Here is a 22,334-nt window from a genome sequence, read left to right as displayed (position 1 = left end):
CATGCCTCTGATGACATGCCTCTGCCGACCGCTCCTGTAAACCTTGTTTCACGAAGCATAAGGGAACGGTCGACAAAGTCATTCCCTGTCAACCGATCTGCATCTTGACTGCCACGCTGTGCTGAGGATCAGCTGAGCCGGCACAGCGCAGAGGCTATTTTTATTTTAATGAAGGGGGGGATATTTAAATCCCCACTTCATTGACTATGTCGGGTAGTCTAATTTACATGCCTCTGTCGGCAGAGGCATGTAGTCTAGACATACCCTGTGAATTTGGCAGATCTGATATGGTGAAGTATGTGGTGGAGTAGCTTCTCATTCATTGCTTTGGGCTGGGCATATATGTCATAGTCTAGCCCACAGTTAGTTGTCAGCATTAGTGACTCTCCAAATAATATTTGTGAGCCCAGACTTCATGAATATGTTAATTAGTTTGTTCCTACTCGTCAAGGTACCCACACAAGAAATAAAGTTAGTTTTTCCTCACAGACCGACTCAGACCAGATACTGAGTAAAAATTATGATGGGAAGAGATATACAAGATATACATTTAACAATTCTTTGAACAGAGAGAGGACAGATGGCAATAGGAGATACACACACACACACACACACACACACACACACACACACACACACACACAGATAACTGCAAGGGATGTACTAGAACAATGTACAACACAATTACAGGTTGCACTGCCCAGTCTCAAATGAGGAAATTTGCCAGGCCAGGAGATGTCCCCTGTCACTGGCTCCTCAGTCTGCCACCAATCAGTGCAGCTGGCTCTGCTTCTGCCTCAATTGGCTGCCCTCCCCCACCTCCAATTCCTCACCATCCTGAAGGTGAGCTGGTGGGGCGGGTTCCGGTGTGGTCTAGGGACTAGGGCATTTGCCTGAGGAGGATAAGGTGGTAGGTTCAAGTCCTGCCCACCCAGAGAGAGGCAGGATAAAGGGCCCTCTACTGTCAGCTCAACCGGCACTGGCCAGCTACCTGCCAGGCTGCTGGCAGCCCCTGGTCCCAGCCAAACTGCTGAGCCACAGGCACCCTGTCTGGGCTGCTGCAGGCTCCAGCTCTGGTCCTGCTGCTGGGGGCTCTTGTGCTGCTCTGACCACACCACTGTTGCTATGGGCTCTGGCCTTACTGCCATGGGTTTCTGAGAGCTCCAACCTGTGGCTGGGCTTCTGGCCCTGGTGGGCTGCCATCCCTCTTCTGGTAGGATCACAGGACTCTAGTCCAAGAATATCTGAGATCTGGCCTGCTGCTAGGGGCTCCAGTCCAGGCCTTCAACTGCCACAAGCTGCACAGGACCACAGATGTAGTTAGACAAGAGAATTCTGGTTTTGGGAGGTGCAGCCTGTTGTTCACAGCCAGAAGAGTGATTTCAGCAGTTTACACCAAAAAAAGAAAAATAGTGATAGATTTGCTGATGTATGCAAAATCTCTGTCCTCTTTTCCTCTTACCATCCCCTTGGGGCACCTACTTAGTTCAAAGTTGTTATACTTTAAATCCATAGCAACCATATGTGTAGAAAAGTTGTCCCTCTTGCATGATATTGCCTGTTTTGGGGATTGGGGATATGCCATTTTTTCAAGGGGGCTAGTTTGCTGTTGCTCTGGGGAGGAAACATTTCTGAGATGGTATGATTTTACACATTGATGGCTTGAAGTAGCTAAGGGGATTGGGGTATTAGAATAAATCCCAGGGATGTAGATTAACGACAGAGACCAGATGATTAGATGCAGTGCATGATAAATAAATGTATCACATGAGTCTCTCTGTCTCTCTCCCTCATACACACTCACAAAACAGCCAGCCTACAGAATTTAGGTGACATATGCTATTACCTGATGTTATTTCAAGAACCTTGACTTGAAAAAAACAGAATGTGTCTATTCAGAGGGGACAGGATGGGGGAATTGGCTTTAAGAGCTTTTTGCTTTCTAAATTGGCAATATGTGAAGTTAAATGCAGGGGATGAGAGCAAAGGAAGCTGCCTGAATAGTATTATTGTTAATTTGGAAAAAGATGTAAATTTTGCTGATTTGCAGTTTTGCAAGAATGGAAAGAGCACAATTTTATAAGTAATTTAAAAATTGCTAGAAGAAAGAATTAGAAGACACCCAGATATATGGCCCAAAGGCTAAATCATGTTCTTGACATTTCATTTTGTCTTCCATTATTCATTTCCTATTACAAAATATCCACATTTTAATGTATGTTGATATTTGTAATACATTTTTGCCTTCTTTTGGTGTGCCTTCACATACACACACACACACACACACACACATACACACACATATGTACAGGCAAAAATGTATTACATTTTATATATATGTGTGTGTGTGTGTGTGTGTGTGGCTACTTTTTTGGTGACATTACCTTGTATATTTAGAGAAAAGTCTGCCTGAAATTAAATCAGAGATCATTTTCTCTGCCTCACATTTCTGGATATAGTTTCCAGAATACATAGGACTAAATCTTGTGTTGACTGCATGCACTTGGGATAAAGAAGTTGTAGGAAACGGCTTTCCTTTTCTTTACCCCCAGATCCCAGTCCTGGTCCTTTTGAAGTCAATGTCAGTTTTGCCATTGATCTCAAAGACAGCAAAGTCTGGTTTCCAACCAGCAGATTTGCTCAGGAGTAGAGGAGGACATGCTTCAGGATTTTGTGCACTGAGCAGAGACTCCAAGTGCTACACCGTTCTGTGCATGTAGACTTAAGGAGATTTGTCTTCTAGGGCTACATCAGCTGGTGCAGGAAGTGGGCATATATTGCTTCTTCTTGAGAGTTACAGTAAAGTGAACAAACCAGTGCGCTCTGCAGTCATCAAGTCCCATGAAGACATCTCACAGACCTTCTACATGGACATTCCTTTTCTCCACCATCTCACCTCTTTCAAAGACACAGCACAGAGCAGTCAAATTTTCTCTATAGAGAACTGGCACATTTTTAATATATCAAAGCTATTAAAAATGGTTCAAAAGCTTTAAGCAATAATTGTTTCTTATTGTCACTAATAATGCATTTCTGAGATGTTGATGCTTACGCTGTCTTGGCACCAGAAAACATGATGGACAGTGGAGAAACAGCTGGTTAATGTCCATTAGTGGATAATATGCAATAGCTAATGTACTGCAATAACCCAATGGTGGACTTCAAGATCAGGACTGGCTCCTCGAACTAGGAATGAAAGTGAACTGGGAGCCTGTGGAGAGATTGGATTACATGGAGGGATAAAAGGCTCTTGGCATCTGATCCATTGGCTGGTGTATTTTGTGTGATTTGAAATCTCTGCTGCAAAACAGTTTTGATGCAATATTTTCAACCAGCTCTGTGACTATAATAGTGATGACTATAGTTTAAATGCCTTCTGGATCTTCTATTTTTACAAATTAAGTTTCCTAATTGGCTAATAAAGGTTGATAACATTTCTTAATACATTTATTTAATGTCTCCAACAATCAATATTTAAACAGCATTCATTACCTATGGTATCTTTGTACAGGTAGCACTTCTGGGACTGGTGACATTTCAGATATAATGGCCATTCTCTCTAATATTTTTATGCCAGTTCAGTTTTCACAATATTTAAGTAAGACGCTCCAATTTGGAAACTGAGTAAATAGTAATTATACCACTTATGTTTAACATTTAGTTCTCTAACTTTTTTAAAAAATTACCAAAATAAATGGAATAGACATTTTATGTATTTGTTTTCATTGATGCACATGTTAGTTAGCTGAAACTCTGAGATACCATAATTAATAAAAAGTTATACACCAGAGGGCTTGTAATACAATCATAACAAGATTAAGTAAAAGAAATCAAAGTCAATTTGTGTTTAGTGGTTTTGGGAATAACATTTCTGTGAAGTTGTTGAACACTAATCATTAAAACACAGGAATAATCCACCTCCTAATTAAAGAACAATAAACAATTGTCAATGGCACATAATTATTAAAAGTCAACAAAGGAGGCATTAGTGTAAACAAAGATTAAAAAGAGTTCTTTAAAACTAGAATGAGAACATTATTTAATGCCTGACAGAACAGACTAAACCTAATAAGTATTTGCATTACAAAACTTGCAAATACCTGCATCAATATTGGTTAGATGGCACTGAAGCTGGGTAGTATTTTAATAACATGGTGAAAGTATTTTGTCTCCCACCCTTTACTTATTTATCAAGAGATTGTTATATCCTTTGTTCCATACATTCCTTTTCAATATCCCCTAACCTTAGGAGGAGGTATAATCTTAAAATAAATTTCAGGTCATTCTCTTCCATTGATGATTAATTATTTAAAAAATTGTGGGCAGATTGGAGAGGAGTTGCAATTAATTATCTGAACTGGGTCTCAGAGACCTAGTTTCAACTCCCAGCTCTGCTACAATTTTCCTGTGTGACTTGATCAAGTCACTTAATCATTCTATGCCTTAGTTCCCCTCTTTCAAGCACAATGAACAAGTAGCTGAAAGGGGCAAGGTTACATTTGGGTACTTTTGCTCTGGATGCACCTGCCACTGACTTGGGTTTGCAAGTTTGGACTGTAAAATTGCTACAGAAACATTTAGAGCTTCTGATAGAGCCAGAACTACAGGGACCCCAGGAAGGGAGAGGGTCCTGGAAACCAAGATTTCAGCTTGAGTTTGAACATTCACTTAGCAATTTTTAGCCCTATAGCCAGAGTACCATGAACTTGTCAGCTGATCCCAGCTGGCCATGATGTGGTCTTTTATTCCAGTGCAGCAATATCCCCAAGGTCCAAATCCTAATTTGCAATAATGAAAATGAATGTTCTAGTCTTATACTAATCCTTGCGTGGAGGCACCAGAAAAGCAGCATAAAGAATTTGGCATGATTATTCATCTTGCTAGTTAAGACAGGGCCGGGACTAGGACAAGACATCACTATGATACCCATCTGGTTGTGTACACTCTATGGCTGGTGCTAACTAGGGAGGTAAGCAAGTAGTTGACTACCTGATAAACCTAGGTTTATTGGATAGTTGAGTCAACTACTTGCATTTCCTCCTTCCCCCTTGTTGCCTCTGTATCAGAGGCAGCAAGGGAGGAGGGAACAGGAACTGGTGCTGAGGGAAGCTGGCTTAAAAGCCAGTTCCCTCCAGCACCATCTCTGCAAAGCCATCTGCCTCCCACCCATAGCAGTAGAGGGAGAAGCATGGGGGCAGGGGGACAGGGGCTGCTGCTGTAAAGCAGCCTCTGCCTGAGGCAGGCCCAGGTTCACCATAAGCAGAAGCTGCTCCACATCCTGCAGAGCTACTCCTGTCCTGCAGGTAGTCCCAGCAGAGAGGTAAGACTCTCTGCAGACAGGGGCTGTTGGACCGGGTGCAAACCGGGACTGAACAAGACTGGCTCATGTAGTCAATATAAATTGTATCAACTATATACAATTAGTCAGTTACTTGCCTCTTAACATCCTTCATGCTAACTGTGGGTACGCCTACACTAGTCCCCTAGTTCGAACTAGGGAGGCTAATGAGGGTGACCGAAATTGCAAATGAAGCGTGGGATTCATTAGCATGTTCCCAGGCGGTCGCCATTTTGGAAACTGACTAGCCCGGAATAACTGCTCGCGTCTACACACGGCAGTGAAATGGGAGTTCGAAGTAAACCCCTAAGTCGAATTAGCTGTTACTCCTCGTGGAATGAGGTTTAACAGCTAATTCGAGTTAAGGGGTTTACTTCGAACTCCTGTTTCACTGCCGTGTGTAGATGTGGGCAGTTATTCCGGGCTAGTCAGTTTCCAAAATGGCAACTCTCTGGGAACATGCTAATGAAGCGCAGGATATTTAAATTCCGCGCTTCATTTGCAATTACGGTTGCTCTCTTTAGCCTCCCTAATTCAAACTAGGGGGCTAATGTAGACATACCCTGTGATATTAAACCCTAACCACTGAAATCATTAGATTTTCTTTCACAGCTAACTCAGCAACTGTGGGGGTAGGAGAAAGAAGAAAAGAAAAAAAATGGAGGTGGTGAAGATTCCATTTCTAAAGTATGGAAAAGTGGAATGGGTTAAATAAAGGGAAAATTAGTGGCTGCATGTTCTTTGCACCATTAAAATGATGCAATTGCCATGCTTTAATTTATTACATTTAAATACTAATAAATATTTCCAGTGATAATTGGTATATCTGTAGGTATTGAGCACAGGGGCTATGCATTTTTAAATTGCACTATAAACTATGCACTTCTTTCTCTCTAGAGTCCATGGAAACTAAGAGTTCTTTATTCTTTCATGAGCATGTATGATAGATTTCCATCTCATGTGAGGCTGGAGGTTTACCTTCATAAATCTGCCCTACCTCTCCAAGAAGGCAGTTTCCATCCTACACCAAAGGGAAATTGGGTGAGTTATTGCAGCCTTGGAGTTTGAATTACCAGAGTATCACACAGTTTTACACAGCTGATTCCAGTGAAGTGATGATTCAGGTCCTCATCATGCAGTGACATCTAATTATTTGCCCTGAAAGGGTTTTGGGAGATCAGATATGTGCTTCCATAGTCCTGGGAGAAGCAGAGAGCTATTGCAGAAGGACTTGGTCCTACTTTGAGCAGGGGGATTGACTAGATGACCTCCTGAGGTCTCTTCCTACCCTGATCATTTAGGATCCAGTAATGTTGGAGTCATAAGATTCTTCATCTGTGCCAGAACCAAAGAATAGGAGGGTGGTGAAACACTGAAATAGGTAACTGGAGGTAGTGGAAGCTCCATTCCTAGAGGTTTTTAAGTGCTGACTCGACAAAGCCCTGGCTGGGATGATTTAGTTGGGATTGGTCTTGCTTTTACCACAGGACTGGACTTTTCCAACACACTGGGTAATAATAAATACTTCTCTGTTCAGACATAGTAGTCCGGTTCCATTTCTATTGTAATTTTACTGTCTTTATTAGCATTTTACTACCATCAAATTTGGTATAATAACTTAGGTTTTTAGAAGAAAGCTTCTGGATAAAGGAAAATTACACAAGTACTTTAGTCCACTTCCTCAGTTGATATAAATAAGCATAGATTCATTGAGTTCAGCTAAGGATTTAGCCTATTACACCTATGAACCAATTATTAAAATTCACAGTGAAGGGGAAAATCGCAGTTGTTATAAAACATACCAAATGATAGGTTGTGAATGTTCTAGTGAAGCTTGTTAATAAATGAATGATGGAAATTGATCATCTTTGGCAGTTTTGTTCGTTATGCATATGTTTCATGCATAATCCCCTCAGATTTCAATAGAAGATTAACAAATATAATTTGCATTATAATAGTTCTTTTTTTATCCTATATAGGTTGTCCAAAGGATCTGCACACCTCATGTAATATCACCAGAAGCCTCCTTTTTTCAACTTCATTAATAGTACTTTATACATATACGATGATATCCCCGTACCTTCAAAGAAACATTCACTGAAACATCCCCTACTCACTGAAAGTACCACTATGATATCAGTGACACCATTCTAATATCATCAATATGCAGGGATTTAGATGCATAACTCCACATACACCAAGAAGGGACTATGCATTCACATTTTCCATTTATTTGCCATGATTACCATTACCAAAATCAGGTTGTTTTATTTTTATGATTGTTTGTTTGACATTGCTGAAATGATTAAGGACACAGGGGTGTACATTCTTAAGGAGAAAATGTATGGGAAAACTGCAAAGTAACATGAAAGTGATTCCAATCCATGCATCTAATTAACAAAATGTAAGTGTTTTAAAATATAAAAATAAAAGTAACAATTGAAAGATGCCAGGTGGACAGATTGCTGATGTATAGTATGTTAGGATTAGGAGTTTTCATATCCTCTTTGAATATGTGGACTTCCCAGAGATAGACATCTAGACTAGATAGACATCTATCAGGGATGATCTAGATCGGGGTGGGAAAGAGGTGGCTAGAGGGCCAGGTCCAGCGTGCTAAGCCACCAGATCTGGCCCACGGCCGCCTTGCCAGTACACTTACTACAGAGCAACTGCAGCCGCTTTAAACAGCAGGCTGTTTATTGTTCTGCAAGCTGGGCAGGGAGGAGAAAGCTTCCTGCATGGTCCCCATCCCCTAACAAAATCCGCAACCACTCATTGGCCAGTTTTCGGCCAAGGAGCTGAGACATTTTGCCGAAGGCAGGGGCAGCGAATAAAGCCTCCTCCCTCCCTCCCTGTGCAGAGCCATGTGAAGCAGCTACCTCCCCCCACCCCGCATGCACACACGCACCCACGCACACAGGGCCTTATGAGGTTCATGCAGAGCTGCTGATTGCCAACCACCTTGGTAAGTGCCAGGCAGCCAGAGCCTGCCTTTGGCACCCCACCCCTTCACTCCCCACAATTTTCTGCCCCAGGCCACCACCCAAGCCCTCTGTATACCTTATCCCCACCTCCTCCAGGTCTCTACTCTCTCCCAGACCCTGCACCCCTCCAGCACTCCTCCCCCAGGCCAGAATCCTTTCTGAAGACATACTCCTCCCTGGTCCAGCACTCCTATTCCCCTGCCCCTCATCACCACCCAAACCCTCTGCACCCCCTTTCCCTCCTCCTTGCACTTCCACCCCCAGGCCAGAATCCTCTCCTGCACCCATAACCCCTTCTGGACCTTGCAAAACCCAAACCTCTGCCCCAGATCATAACCCCCTACTTTACCCCGACTCCCTGTCAGATCCCTCACTCCCTCCTGCACCCTAGGGATCCCAAGATCCCTTCTATATCCCACCTGCCATCCCAGACTCTACACCTCCTCCACAGCAGTGCAGCTCTTGACCACTTACTAAAATCTTGGAATAGCCCCCTTTCAAAAATCATTGCCCACCTCTGATCTAGATGGTACTTGGTCCTGCTGTGAGGGCAGGGGACTGGACTTGATCATCTCTCAAGGTCCCTTCCAGTTCTAGTAGTCTATGATTTTATGAGATGTTATAAGGCAATTTTTCCTGATTTAACAAAGATTTCATGGTTAAGGGCTGGATTTTGGCTTTGTCATGATTCCTAAGCAAGCAGACTAGAAGAGAGACTGAGTACACTGCATATAATTCTTACTTAGAATGGATTAGATTGTGATATGGATAGTTACACTGATATCATCTTACTTTTCAAGTAATCTCATTGATTCCAGTGGAGCTATTTAAAACATTAATTACTACTCAAAGTAAAGATATGTGGCTGAATCTAGCCCAATTATGTTTCTAATTGTTGCACTTTTCCTTTACAAATATCTAGAAAGTTTTTTTTAAACTTACATTGCTTCAAAAACTTTTCAATTTGTCCAGAGATAATGGAGAGCTTCTTTACACATTTGATAGATCCTGTTCCTTTTAATTAAAGATACAAATATATATCTTTATTTAATTAGTTATTTAATGTATTCATTAAAGATATACGACAGCTATTGAGAGTAATTAAAATATATCATTGGGATGGCAACAGATGAGAGAACAACCCATAAGGTTGGGACTTCATGGATGTGATTCACAGGCATAATGATTTTTAATGGTAAAATAAGCCATCTTGTTCCTCTTGAAAATAATAGCAAAGCTCTAAGGGCATGTCTACACAGCAGGGCAAAAGTTAAAATAAACTACGCAACTTCAGCTATGTCAGCTGCATAGCTGAAGTCGAAATACCGGTAGCTTAATTAGGATTTTGGTGCAGTCTACACAGCAGGAAATCGAAGAAAGAACACTCTCCTCATGAAATGAGGGTTACTAGGAGTCAGAGTGAGAAGTCTTCCAGCTCAACATTATTTTAAAATAAAGGCTTGTAGTGTAGACACGCACATTTAGGGCTATGTCTAAACTGCAGGCTTTTTGCGCAAGAACAGCTGTTCTTGTGCAAAGCTTGCAGAATGTCTACACTGCACGGGTGTTCTTGCACAACTAAATTTACAGTAAAGCATTAGAAGAGAGGGCTTCTTGCACAAGAGTTATTCCTCTCCCCACGAGGAATAAGCCCTCTTGTGCAAGAGGTCTTGCGCAAGAAGGCACTGTGGATGGGAACAGGGGTTTCTTGCTCAAGAAACCCCTATGGCTAAAATGGCCATCAGAGCTTTCTTGCGCAAGAGAGCATCCATACTGCCATGGACACTTGCACAAAAGCACATCTCTTGTGCAGAAGCACATGGTAGCGTGGACGCGCTCTTGCACAAGAACTTTTGCGCAAGAACTCCTGCGCAAAAAGTTCTTGTGCAAGAAGCCTGCAGTGGAGACGTAGCCAGGGTGTCTATATGTCTCCACATTTTGCATAGTGTCCCATTTTCCCTTTGGACCTGAGATGAAGTAACCATATCCCAGAGTCTCTAGCACTCCCCTGACCCAAAATGTGGCTGCAGTGGCTCTAGGACTACACACACTGTGGGGAAACTTTACATCCCACTCTGTATTTTACAGGAAATTGGAAGCCTCTTGCTTTGCAAAAACCATCCTTGTTTGCTCTCCCTGGCAAATGCAAGAGACTCCATCCGTATGCTTTCAGATTGGTGATCACAAGAGAGTGGGTTAATGCTGACCTGAGCCATTGCTTTTGCTAAGGGAACATCGCTTCCCCTTTCAATAGACTGGATTGCAGATTGTTGGGATAGAGAGGACAAAAAAGGTGTCCCATAGAATTGTGGGATACTCCCAGGCCTCAAATCAAGCAAGGCTATGTTTACCCTGCAAAGCAATAGGCCCAGACCCTGAGTCCCACTTAACTTGAACTCAGATCCTTCATACCTACAGGGTCCTGCGACCTTGTGTCTGAGCCACAGTTTAGTGCAATTGCAGTGTAAACACAAAGGCAAGTTAGGCTTGAGCCGAGGCTCAAGCACATGCTTACATTGCAGTGCAGTCATCAGATCCTATATTACTCTTTACCCTCAAGGAAAAGAAACAGGAAGGGGAGCTTGCTGCCGAATTCATAGTTTAATGAAGTCAATGGGAGTCTTTCATTTTTTGCTTAGGTCCTCTTTTTTTTCCTACCTTTCATTCACCATTTAAAGAGTTATGGTTTGAAATCCTTACCCCTTGAAGTCAGTAAGGGTATGTCTACATTAGCCCCCTAGTAAAAAGCTTCAGGCCTTTAATTACATGAATCCATTCTTTCCCCATTGAAGTCAATGAGAAACTCTTAGGGTATGTCTACACTAGCCCCTAGTTTGAGCTAGGAGGCTAATGGAGGCATTCAAAGTTGCAAATGAAGCCTGGGATTTAAATATCCCGGGCTTTATTTGCATGTTCCCGTCCGGTCACCATTTTGAAATTCCACTAGTCGGAAGTAACTTCCTGAGGCTACACGTGGCAGTGAAATGGTAATTTGAACTAACTTCTCATAGAATGAGGTGTAACAGTTAATTAGAACTAAGGACTTAGTTCGAATTACCGTTTCACTGCCGCGTGTAGCCGCAGGCAGTTACTTCAGGCTAGTAGAATTTCAAAATGGCGACTGGACAGGAACATGCAAATAAAGCCCGGGATATTTAAATCCCAGGCTTCATTTGCAACTTCGAATGCCTACATTAGCCTCCCTAGTTCGAACTAGGGGGCTAGTGTAGACATACCCTAAGAGTTTCTCATTGACTTCAATGGGGAAAGAATGGATTCATGTAATTAAAGGACTGAAGCTTTTTACTGTGCTATTCGGCAAACACTGGGAATTGAACATAACATAAGTCTGTCCAGCTTTAGGTAAAGAACCAGGGTCTATAAGTAGGGCCTCTAAAAGATTCACATCCGCCATGGAATGGGCACAGATTGGATATATGACATACACGGACCCAGGAGTTCCAGCTGTGTATACAGAGGTACAAATATTTCTTACTTTTGTATAAAATATCAAACCATATTTTTAAAAATACATCTGAGTTCTAGATTCAAATCTAACTTGATATGTGGAAGCAAATGCTTTCATGGAATAATCACTCTCATAAAACCATTCCACATATTTACAGCAGGCCTCTTCATACAGAGTTTCCTGGCTATGGCTCTATACTTGACAGTCCCAAAAGAGATTCAATTGTAATTTCACAATCTACTAGTTCTATGATGCTGTGACGGACCGGGCCGTGTCTGGGCACAGCTGAGGGTGTCCGCTCAGGGTGAATTGCTCAAATCCGGGGCTCCTTACAGCCCCCAGACTGGTGACCTCTCCACACAGGCCACAAACCAGTCCCACAGAGCGCTTCAGCAGCCTGCCTGAAGCCTCACGAGCAAAACCCCTCCGATACCCCAGCAATAACCGTGCCCCAGATGGCCCCAGACCTCATACACAGGTGGGGGGTCCTAGCACCCAATCCCACCTACCCCGAACAAGTTCTGTCCAGTTCCAGGAAACCAGCCACAGATCTCTGGCCAATTTATCCTTTGGACCTTACCCACAAATCACGCTGGGCCAATCCTTTAGCATCTAACAACTAAAGGTTTATTAACATAAGAAAGAAAAGCATGAGAGTAAGGTTATTAAAGTACAGTACGTTACATGCACCAAATCTCCCAGTTCTCGATGCAGGCTCTAGCAGAGATGTTGCAGCTGCTGGTTTAAAAGTTCTTATTGCACATCCTAAGATCAGGATGGGTTCACAGGTCTTCCGGGCTCTTCGATCCCTGAAGTGCTGCCTCTGGGATGAAGTGCTGAGCTGAGAACAAAATGGCATCGACCACATGGCCTCTTTATACCTCCTTCCTGGCCTCTTCTGGTATGCAGCAGGTCACCTGGTCCTCAGCCTCTCTGTGTTCCCTGCTGGCTGCTCTCAGGTGACAGCCCCCATTCTTTGGGTGTGTCCTTGGCCCATTGAGAGCCATTGTTCCACAGGTAATTAGCATGTCCACAGGCTCCACAGGCTCGGCCCTGCCCAATGCTTAACCACATGCAGGGAAATCTTCAGTGTCCATACAAGTACATGCTAATAATTGCACACACAGACATTATACAAACACATGAACAGCATACATAGGATTATCAGATAATAAGCTTCTATTCAATACCTCACATGGCCCCCTTCTATACCATTTTTTGGGCCAACACCCCCACCTATGGGTGCATCAGTGATCTGGCTGCTCCCCTCAAGATCCAGCAACATGACAGATGCCCTTAATTCATGATTAAATATACTGACACATGCTTAATTAAGGAGAACCACAGAAATGTTAGCAAGACCATTTAAGAAGAATGACCCAAGAAGAATGGGCCAAATTCCGCTTTTGAATGCACGTGCATGGCTCTTAGGAACCTCAGAGGGAGGAATGGGCATGCATCTAACTCCAGAATTTGGCACCATTGTTTAAATATAGACCTACATACAATATGTAGATGAAAAGTCTGAGTTTTCTCTTAGATGAGCCCTTCACTTCTCTCCTTCCTCAAATTGTGTGTTTGTGTTTTGGAAGGAAAACATAAAACTATTTTTACTTTAATCAGGAAAAGTATGAGCTTTCTTCATTCTTTATTCTGCTGAAATTGAAATCAATGGCAAAATTCCTATTGATCATGGTCTACAACTGTTATCATAATTGACAGTGATTGATCTCAAGAACTCTGTTCTTTGCATCATGCTGGCAGAGGAAAACCATATTCCTGCTGCTCTTCTAAATCCTTTTATGGTTGCAGCTCTGTAAGACTCAGGACTTTGGAAGCAGCCCAAATGGTCAGGGGAATTGCCAGAGCCTGGTGCCTAAGTAGGTGTTGGGCATCTGCACAAAACATTATAAGATTGCTATAAGATCATATCACAAAGCAAAACTTATTGGCTGCATCTAGACTGGCAAGTTTTTCCGCAAAAGTAGCTACTTTTGCAGAAAAACTTGCCAGCTGTCTACACTGGCCGCTTGAATTTCCGCAAGAACACTGACGATTTCATGTAAGATTATCAATGTTCTTGCAGAAATACTATGCTGCTCCCATTCGGGCAAAAGCTCTCTTGTGCAAATGCTTTGCTCAAAAAAGCCCCAATTGCGAAAATGGCAATCGGGGCTTTCTTGCGCAAAACTGTGTCTAGATTGGCACAGACGCTTTTCCGCAAAAAGTGCTTTTGCGGAAAAGTGTCCATGCCAATCTAAATGCTCTTTTCTGCAAATGCTTTTAACGGAAAAACTTTTCTGTTAAAAGCATTTGCGGAAAATCATGCCAGTCTAGATGTAGCCATTCAGTAATTCTAAGGGACTGTATAATCACTCTTTACATTTTTGCATGTCATATGGGAGACATAGACTGAAAATCTCATGCAGCTAGTAGCAAGTAATATGCTTTTAAAAGTTATAGGTGATAAATTTCTAACCCAAACATTAGATAGCCTGACATTGGCCCTCATTATGATGTATAACAATGAATTAATACTAGATTGGAAGATGTTGGTTGCCTAAAGACAAGTGACCATGACCTGATTATGTTGAATATGTGCAACTGGGGGATGGTATGAACCAGTAATATTTAGTCCTGGCCCTTCAAGACTGCTAATTTCCCAAAGCCAAGTATAACTATGAGTAAAATAGACAGGGGGGGAATTTAGATTAAAAAAATATGAATGAAAATGGAGAGTTCTTTAAGAAAATTTATTAGGTAGCCACAATTCCACAATCAAGAAGGGACAACTTTGGTTAATGAACCATCATGGTTCACTGGCAAAGGCAGCAATTTGAATTTTTAGAGTAATATAAATGCAAATTTAAAGACAAGTAAATACATAGCAATCAATATAAAATAGAAGTCATGAAGTGTAGAAAAACTGCTAAGGGAATGTAAAGACATCAGGGAAAAGTACATGTCTGGCAGTATTAAGGACAAGAAGGAATATTTTTAAGTACATTAGGAATAAAAGCAATCCTATCAGTGGTATTGGCCCATAAATAAATAGAGAAAATAAAAATTTAAACGATGATGCAGAAAAAACAGACATGTTCAATAAATATTTATAGTCTATATTTGTTAAGAAGCATGAAGATACGGTATTTTCCAGTCCATTAGTAACCAAGGAGGAAGTTCAACAACAACTGCTAGGGATACAATTTTAAAAATGATAGGTGCAGATAGCTCTTTTGTGAGTCTTGGGAGCAAGTTAATTAAGAGGAGACCTCTAGCACAGCTGTTAATTGTGAATAAATCTTGGAATACTAAGGAAATTCTAGAAGACAAGAAGAGTGCTAGTGTGGTGCCAATTTTCAAAAATTGCAAGTCACTTTAGGCTGGTTAGCCTGATATCAGTCCCAAGCAGAATAATGGAAAAGAGCTGGCTATTATATGGAATTCAATTAACAAGGAATTGAAAGGTTAGGAATATAAATAATATGACTTTACAGAAAACAAGTCCTGTCAAACAAACTTGATCTCATTCTCTGGGGAGTCATGTAGGCTGGCTAGACCTTTCAGGCAAACCAGGCTCAGTCTTGCCTCTGCCCTATCAGCTAGCCCTCAGCTGATGTGATATGGCCACAGAATGAAAAATAGTGACTACAGCTGTGAGAGTATTAGGAAAAGATTATACAAACAGAGTGGAGGATTCAGCTGAGATTTTGGGATTTGGCAGGGGAGAAATCTGCTGAGAAGGTAGGACTTGGATGTAGGCAAGAGATCCCACAGGGTGTTGGGCTAGTTTCTTAAGGACCCACACGCAGCAGCATATGTTTCTGTGAGGGAAATTGTGAGCTAAAGCCTACAAAGAGAAGGGCTGCATCTAGACTGGCATGAATTTGCGCAAATACTTTTAATGGAAAAGTTTTTCCATTAAAAGTATTTGCGCAAGAGAGTGTCTATACTGGCATGTGCCTTTGCGCAAAAGATTTGCTTTTGCTCAAAAGCATCCATGCCAGTGTAGATGCTCTCTTGTGCAAGAAAGCTCCGATGGCCATTTTAGCCATCAGGCTTTCTTGCATAAGAAATTAACATTGCTGTCTACACTGGCAGTCTTGCACAAGAATAGTTGCATAAGAGGGCTTATCCCTGAGTGGGAGCATCAGAGTATTTGTTCAAGAACCACTGCTTTTTGTACATTACAAAGTCAGTGTTCTTGCGCAAATACTTGTGGCCAGTCTAGACGCAGCCAAGGGGGATCATAAGTGGAAACTGATAGTCCGGGAGGAAGAAGAAACCTGTTGAGAGAGGTTAAGATCACGTGGGGAAGGCTTATTAGTTCAACAGAGAAAGAAGGTTCCAGAGGTCCAAGAACCAAGACTGCAGTGAAACAGCACAAGGGGGATTAGAAGTAGAAAGCAGGTGAAAGAAACATCACCATGTATTGAAGAAGCAGACTGAGCCATTTCACAATATAGGGCCTCAAAGCTGGAATTTAGAGTTGGGGCCCTGAGGAAGCTAAAGCCAAGGACAAACCCAGCTGCAGGAGCAGATTAAGGCTCCTGTGAGGGAGGGCCAGTGGAATCTGAGGAAGGTGGAAGAATTATGATTTGTACATTTAGCTTGAAGTTTCAGTAGGCCCTTGTGTTACCCCAGAAGTGTATTCAACTTTGTGACTTGGTTGAAGGTAGATGATCTATAGGACATGTGGGAGACAAAGGCACTTTGCCACATTGCTCTCTGACACAACCGTGAATTACAGGGGTAAGCACACAATTTTACCTTTGTTCACCAAGGCTATGTCTACACTTCAGGCTTTTTGCTCAAGAACAGCTGTTCTTGTGCAAAAACTTGCTGGATGTCTACACTGCACATGAGTTCTTGTGCAAGTAAATTTACAGTACAACTTTGGAAAACAGGGCTTCTTCCAGAAGAGTTATTCCTCTCCCCATGAGGAATAAGCCCTCTTGCGCAAGAGCTCTTCCACAAGAAGGCAGTGTAGACAGGCAACAGGATTTTCTTGCGCAAGAAACCCTTATGGCTAAAATGGCAAAAGCACATGGCAGTGTGGACGTCCTCTTGTGGAAGAACTTTTGCACAAGAACTCTTGCGCAAAAAGTTATTGCGCAAGAAGCCTGCAGTGTAGATGTAGCCCAACTGTATATTCTCCTTGTAACAGTAGGGCTACGTCTAGCCTGGCATGAGTTTTCCGTTAAAAGCATTTGCGGAAAAGAGGGTCTTGATTGGCACAGACGTGCTTTTGCGCAAAAAAGCCCCGATCGCCATTTTAGCCATTGGGGCGTTTTTGCGCAAAACAGTACTGTGCTGTCTACACTGGCCCTCTTGCACAAATCATTTGCGCAAGAGGGCTTTTGCCCGAATGGGAGCAGCATAGTATTTCCGCAAGAAGCACTGATTTCAGACAGTAGGAAGTCAGTGTTCTTGCTGAAATTCAAGCGGCCAGTGTGGACAGCTGGCATGTTTTACTGCAAAAGCAGATGATTTTGCGGAAAAACTTGCCAGTCTAGACACAGCCTAGATGTTTGTACGGCATTTGACTTAGTACCACATAACATTCTGATTACAAGATTCACGGCATACATTAATTGTGACCTGGCTAACCGATGGGTCTATCTAAAAATAGCCATTTTGGGGGAATCATCACATTAGTGTTTCTACTGAGATTGGAGAGGACCCTGCCGATGGAAACTGTCAATGACATGCAGGGCACGGGATAACCCCCAACTCTGCTGCAGGCCCTGCCACCTTGACTTTCCCCCTTGCTCCCCACCCCACTTCTTCCTGCCCCTGCTCCACTCCCACCCTATTCCCATTTTGCCATTTCTCCTAAGCCTCTGCCCTTTCCTACCTGAGGGACACCAGGAGAATGTGAGGAGAGGAGCCTTTAAAATATGCATGTACATGTGTGTACAGACTACATTGTGCTCTTTTCTCTTTAACCAAATGGTGGCTAAAAAGCTGCAGCTAGGCACTGTCACTGCTGTTGACTGAGAGAAATAATCTTTCTTAAAGTTATTTAGGGTTCTAGCTCTGCTTCTAGGATGGCAGAAGCAAGTGAAGTGAGGGAAAAAGAAACATACAGTATTCAAAAAATTGTAAGATTTACAGAGTGCACGACTGGCCCCTCTTTCACCAGGCACTGTAACCCTTCCAAATAAATCCAGGGAGACTTCAGCAACTCCATGCAACACCTGAGTCCTTTACTCTTTAAGCATTTTCCCACGACCATTGTCCAACTACATACAGTTGTTACAGGCTGGGTCAATAACCACACACTCTCTCTGCTCTCTCCTGGCTCATCAGGCTGGCAGGTACTCCCAGTTGTAGGCATTTCAACCAGCCCCAATTTATCCCTCTGAATTAGGATGGGCATGGCAGAAGCTGATAAGGTGTGTTTGCAACAGCACCTCTCTACCACACAAATATCTTTGTACAAGTGAGGGCTTGGGACTGGAAGGGACTCTGCTTTCCCAGGGGCTTATGTCTAGACTGCAAGCCTCTTTTGAAAGAGCGTCTAGACTACAACCAGTACTTTCAAAAAAGCAAGCTGCTTTTTTGAAAGAGAGTGCCCAGGCAGTCTGGATGCTCTTTCAAAAAAGACCTGTTTGCATTACATAGAGCCTTTTTTGAAAGAGCACTTTCAAAAAAAGGCATTATTCATCGTAAAATGAGGTTTTCTGTGGTAAAAAAAGCTGGCATGTTCTTTCGATTTACTTTTGAAAGAACGCAGCAGCAGTCTAGACGCAGTTGAAGTTTTTAAAAAACCCTGTAGTCTAGACACACTCTGTGTGAAAGCCTTAAGGCTGGTTGGAGCCATGCATATTTTAGTTTCTTTCCCTCATGTACTATAACCATTCTAATGAAGATTTCAGATTCATGGAAGCTGAGCAGGGGTAGTTTTAAACCTTGAGCATAAGCTGTGAAAGGCCAGTAGTGCAACAACTCACATAACTTTCCCTTATCAAAACAGGGAGAAAAAGTTAATGAGTTACTCCACAAACGTAGTTCAAGACTTTTTGCTTTAGTCTCTGTCAAAATCCATACTACTCATTTTCCCATGTCTGAACATTTTGAGTAGAGTACACTTGGTTTTGAAAGATTTCCCCCTCTAGCACTCTGTGTACTTTTATTGAAAATATTTGATTTTTTCTTCCCCCTGTGGTTTTCCTTTGGCACTTTGCAACTTATTACATTCTTCGCCTGCATGCACATGCACCTTGGCACTATGCTGCTTTAGCATTAAGATTAGGGAAATCGTGATACAACAGGTTTGCATGGCATGGCAAATACACATCTGCATGAAACATCTAAACAGAGATCTGGCATTTACTGTTTATGGAGAAGCAGCTTAAAGAAGAATGGGGTAAGGATCTAAACACATTATTCACTTCAAATCGTTAGGTTAAACAAATGTCCAAATGCATATGTATCTGAAGAATGGGGGCATGGGAAAGAAATACAATTTTCTCCATGCTGCATTTTGGAAAGCAGCGTTATGTCACCATATGCCCCAAGGAAAGAAGTAAAATTGGCTGACAGGTAACAAGAGAAAAGCTAATCTTATCCCAGGCAAGTCAGGCAGTGGGAGAAGATATTAGAATGTGAAAATAAATAGTATCTGTTGCCTTAATTCATTTCACATAAAGGTAAAATCAGATATAGTCCATGTAAAAATATGACTTTAAGAGAAAAGTGCAGTTTACACTTGAGAACTCAAACAAAGGAGGAGTTAAAAAATCACAGACATAATAGTTGGATTTTCTAAACATTCCGTTTTCTAAACCAAACGCTTTAGGGCTGCATTTGGGAGGAAATTACTGGAGGCAGGCACATTTATTCTTATAAGACTTTTGCTCAGACAGATTCTGAACCTGCAAGCTGCTCTCTGCAGGACTTTGTGCAATAGAGTTCTGCACAGAAATACACTTGCATTTGCACTGGTCCCATTGAAATAAAGCATCATATCTATTTTGTAGGTTATAGGCCATATACGATACTGTAAATGACATGTTAATTTAAATACTGAGAAATAAGCACTTCCTTAATCCTTTTCAGATTAAAGGTCTACAAACCCTCCTTGCCACCAGACTTTTACATGCTGGTTTTTAGAGCAGTGTTAAGGATGTAGTAGTAGGTAACTCTGCAGCATATATGGAGGATCACATGAGTGGTCACTGCTCTAAAAATCGGCATGTTAAAGTCTGGTGGCAAGGAGGGTTTGTAGATCTTTAATCTGAAAAGGATTAAGGAAGTGCTTATTTCTCAGTATTTAAATTAACATGTCATTTACAATTGACATGCAGCTATTGTATGTTAGGTGCAATGCATGAGATTAGCTGGATGAACTCTTGATTCCCTGAAGAAAACTCCTGTTCCCTTACAGATAGAAGCTTTCTACGGGACTGATACAAATCTGAAGAAGTTGATGGAAAAACTCCCTTTGACTTCTAGAATCTTTGGTTCAGGCTCAAATGCTATGAATTTCCTCCAAAGAGGAATGTAAATGAGGCCGATCGAAAATTCAAACGAAACGTGGATTTACAAATCTTGCACTTCATTTGCATAATTGCATGAGAGCACTTTTTCAAAAAAGGGTTTTTCAAAAAGAAACAGCAGTTTAGACAGGGGTCTTTTGAAAAAAAAACCTTTTTCGAAAGAACCCTGTACATCTCAAGGAGTATAGGTTCTTTTGAAATGTAGTTTAAACGTGTCCTAAATGACTATCTAGACACTAACATATCGTACAACCTATGACATATTTATGTTTCTTATTGCAGTCAGAATAGGTTTTTTTTGCCTGTCGTGATTTCATGAGAGGCAAATCTTTGGGGTAGTTATTCGCACTTCACCATCCTTGAGATAGACTCATGAAAGAGAATTTCAGTCAGTAATCTTTTCTGTATAGTATTTTGTTTGACAAGTGATATTCCATTGTGCTGTTGACTTAATACGAATTTTAAGAAATCATACCTTAGCCCACCTATCTGTCTAGCGACTATCATCTTCTACATTATATATACAGATAGGAAAACAAAACACTACACAGATTTGCAATACACAAAGTCCATTGGGAATGATAATGGAAATAATCTCATACAGTTAAAATCAAAGTAATGTGTGCAAGCTATTTTTATTAATTTGAAATGCAGCTAAGAAATTTAGGAGCCCAATTCTTATTGAAATCCCCTTGAATTTTGGTCCCTAACTCCGTTAGGCTAAATATCTGCCTTACCTTATACACTGCATGTAATCATATGATCATACAGTTCTTGGCATAAAGATAAAGCCCACTCATGTTGTTAATCCTATGGACCTCATGGGAACTAGTCACATGAGAAAAGTCACAGGATTGGGCCCACATAATGTGCTGCAATCATGTTTACTATCAGGCATTTTTAAAATTGGCTTTTCCTCCAAGATGTAAGCTAAAATAATTGTTGACAAAGGCTTCTTTCATTTCTTAAACCACAAAGAACAGAATCTGTGCCATGTTTTGCAGATGGTAGAAAAAATGCATGGGAGAAGGAAATAGAGGGGAAAAATCCAGTTACTCATAGCATTTGCAGAATGGAGGGAAATGCTGACAACTTGCCTCCAAGCCTTGGACAAATCAAGCTGATTTTTAGAACTATGCAGAAAAGGGAATTTTCATTTTACAGGAGATTCTGGGTTGTCGATATTTTGTTTAGTTCTATAACAGAACAAAACACCACCACTGCAGAACTACCACAGAAATGGAACAATCCGTTTTGATGAATGTGCATTTTGAGCCACTGAACAGCTGCAGTGGCAGGGGAGTGGTGGGATGAAAGTGAACTCTGCTGTATTATTCAAGTTGTTAGTTACCTTGCCTCACCAAGATCAGTCTAAAAGGCCATTCAACTCTTGGTCTCTACACTGCCATTAAGGATATTATTAACTAAAGCAAATACCATGTGATTATGAGCCAAACAGCTGCTGACAAAAGGAAGTGGAATGCCCCATCAAAACAAGTTACCAAACAGCCATGGAACAATAACAACTTGGGCAAGTTACATGCCCTGACCATACACTTCTCTGTTTCTCATATTCAATGATCTTACAATTTCCTGATGGTTTGGCCCTTCTCTTGTACATATGTATCTACTATCTCATTTTCATACAGAATACCTGTAACATTGACACTCACTGCTAGGTTGCATACAATGAATTATACTGAATCCTAACCCAGCTTGTTCAAGTAAATGAAAGGACTCCCCCTGTCTTCAGTGGGCTTTCAGTGTTATCCCTGATTATTTGAATATTAAAGAATTGCAATATGAATTAATAAAGAATATCTTAGAAATGCAATACTTGCCCTTACAGTTTATAGACATATAAATAGCAGGTTGGTTATCATGATTAGCAGAAAAACAAGAGCATGTTGTTTAGAATAGGAAGTCCATTAAGGTGGAATAATATAGCTTGTCCCCTAATTAAATCAAGTCTTCTTAGGAAGCTCTTTGTTAAAGCCCATGTACTGGCTTAGATTATGTTGAATCTGTCTTAGCAG

The sequence above is a fragment of the Pelodiscus sinensis genome, chromosome 2 (assembly GCF_052426305.1).
Source record: "Pelodiscus sinensis isolate ZL-2025 chromosome 2, ASM5242630v1, whole genome shotgun sequence".
NCBI lineage: Eukaryota > Metazoa > Chordata > Testudines > Trionychidae > Pelodiscus > Pelodiscus sinensis.
This window is presented reverse-complemented; position numbering follows the sequence as displayed.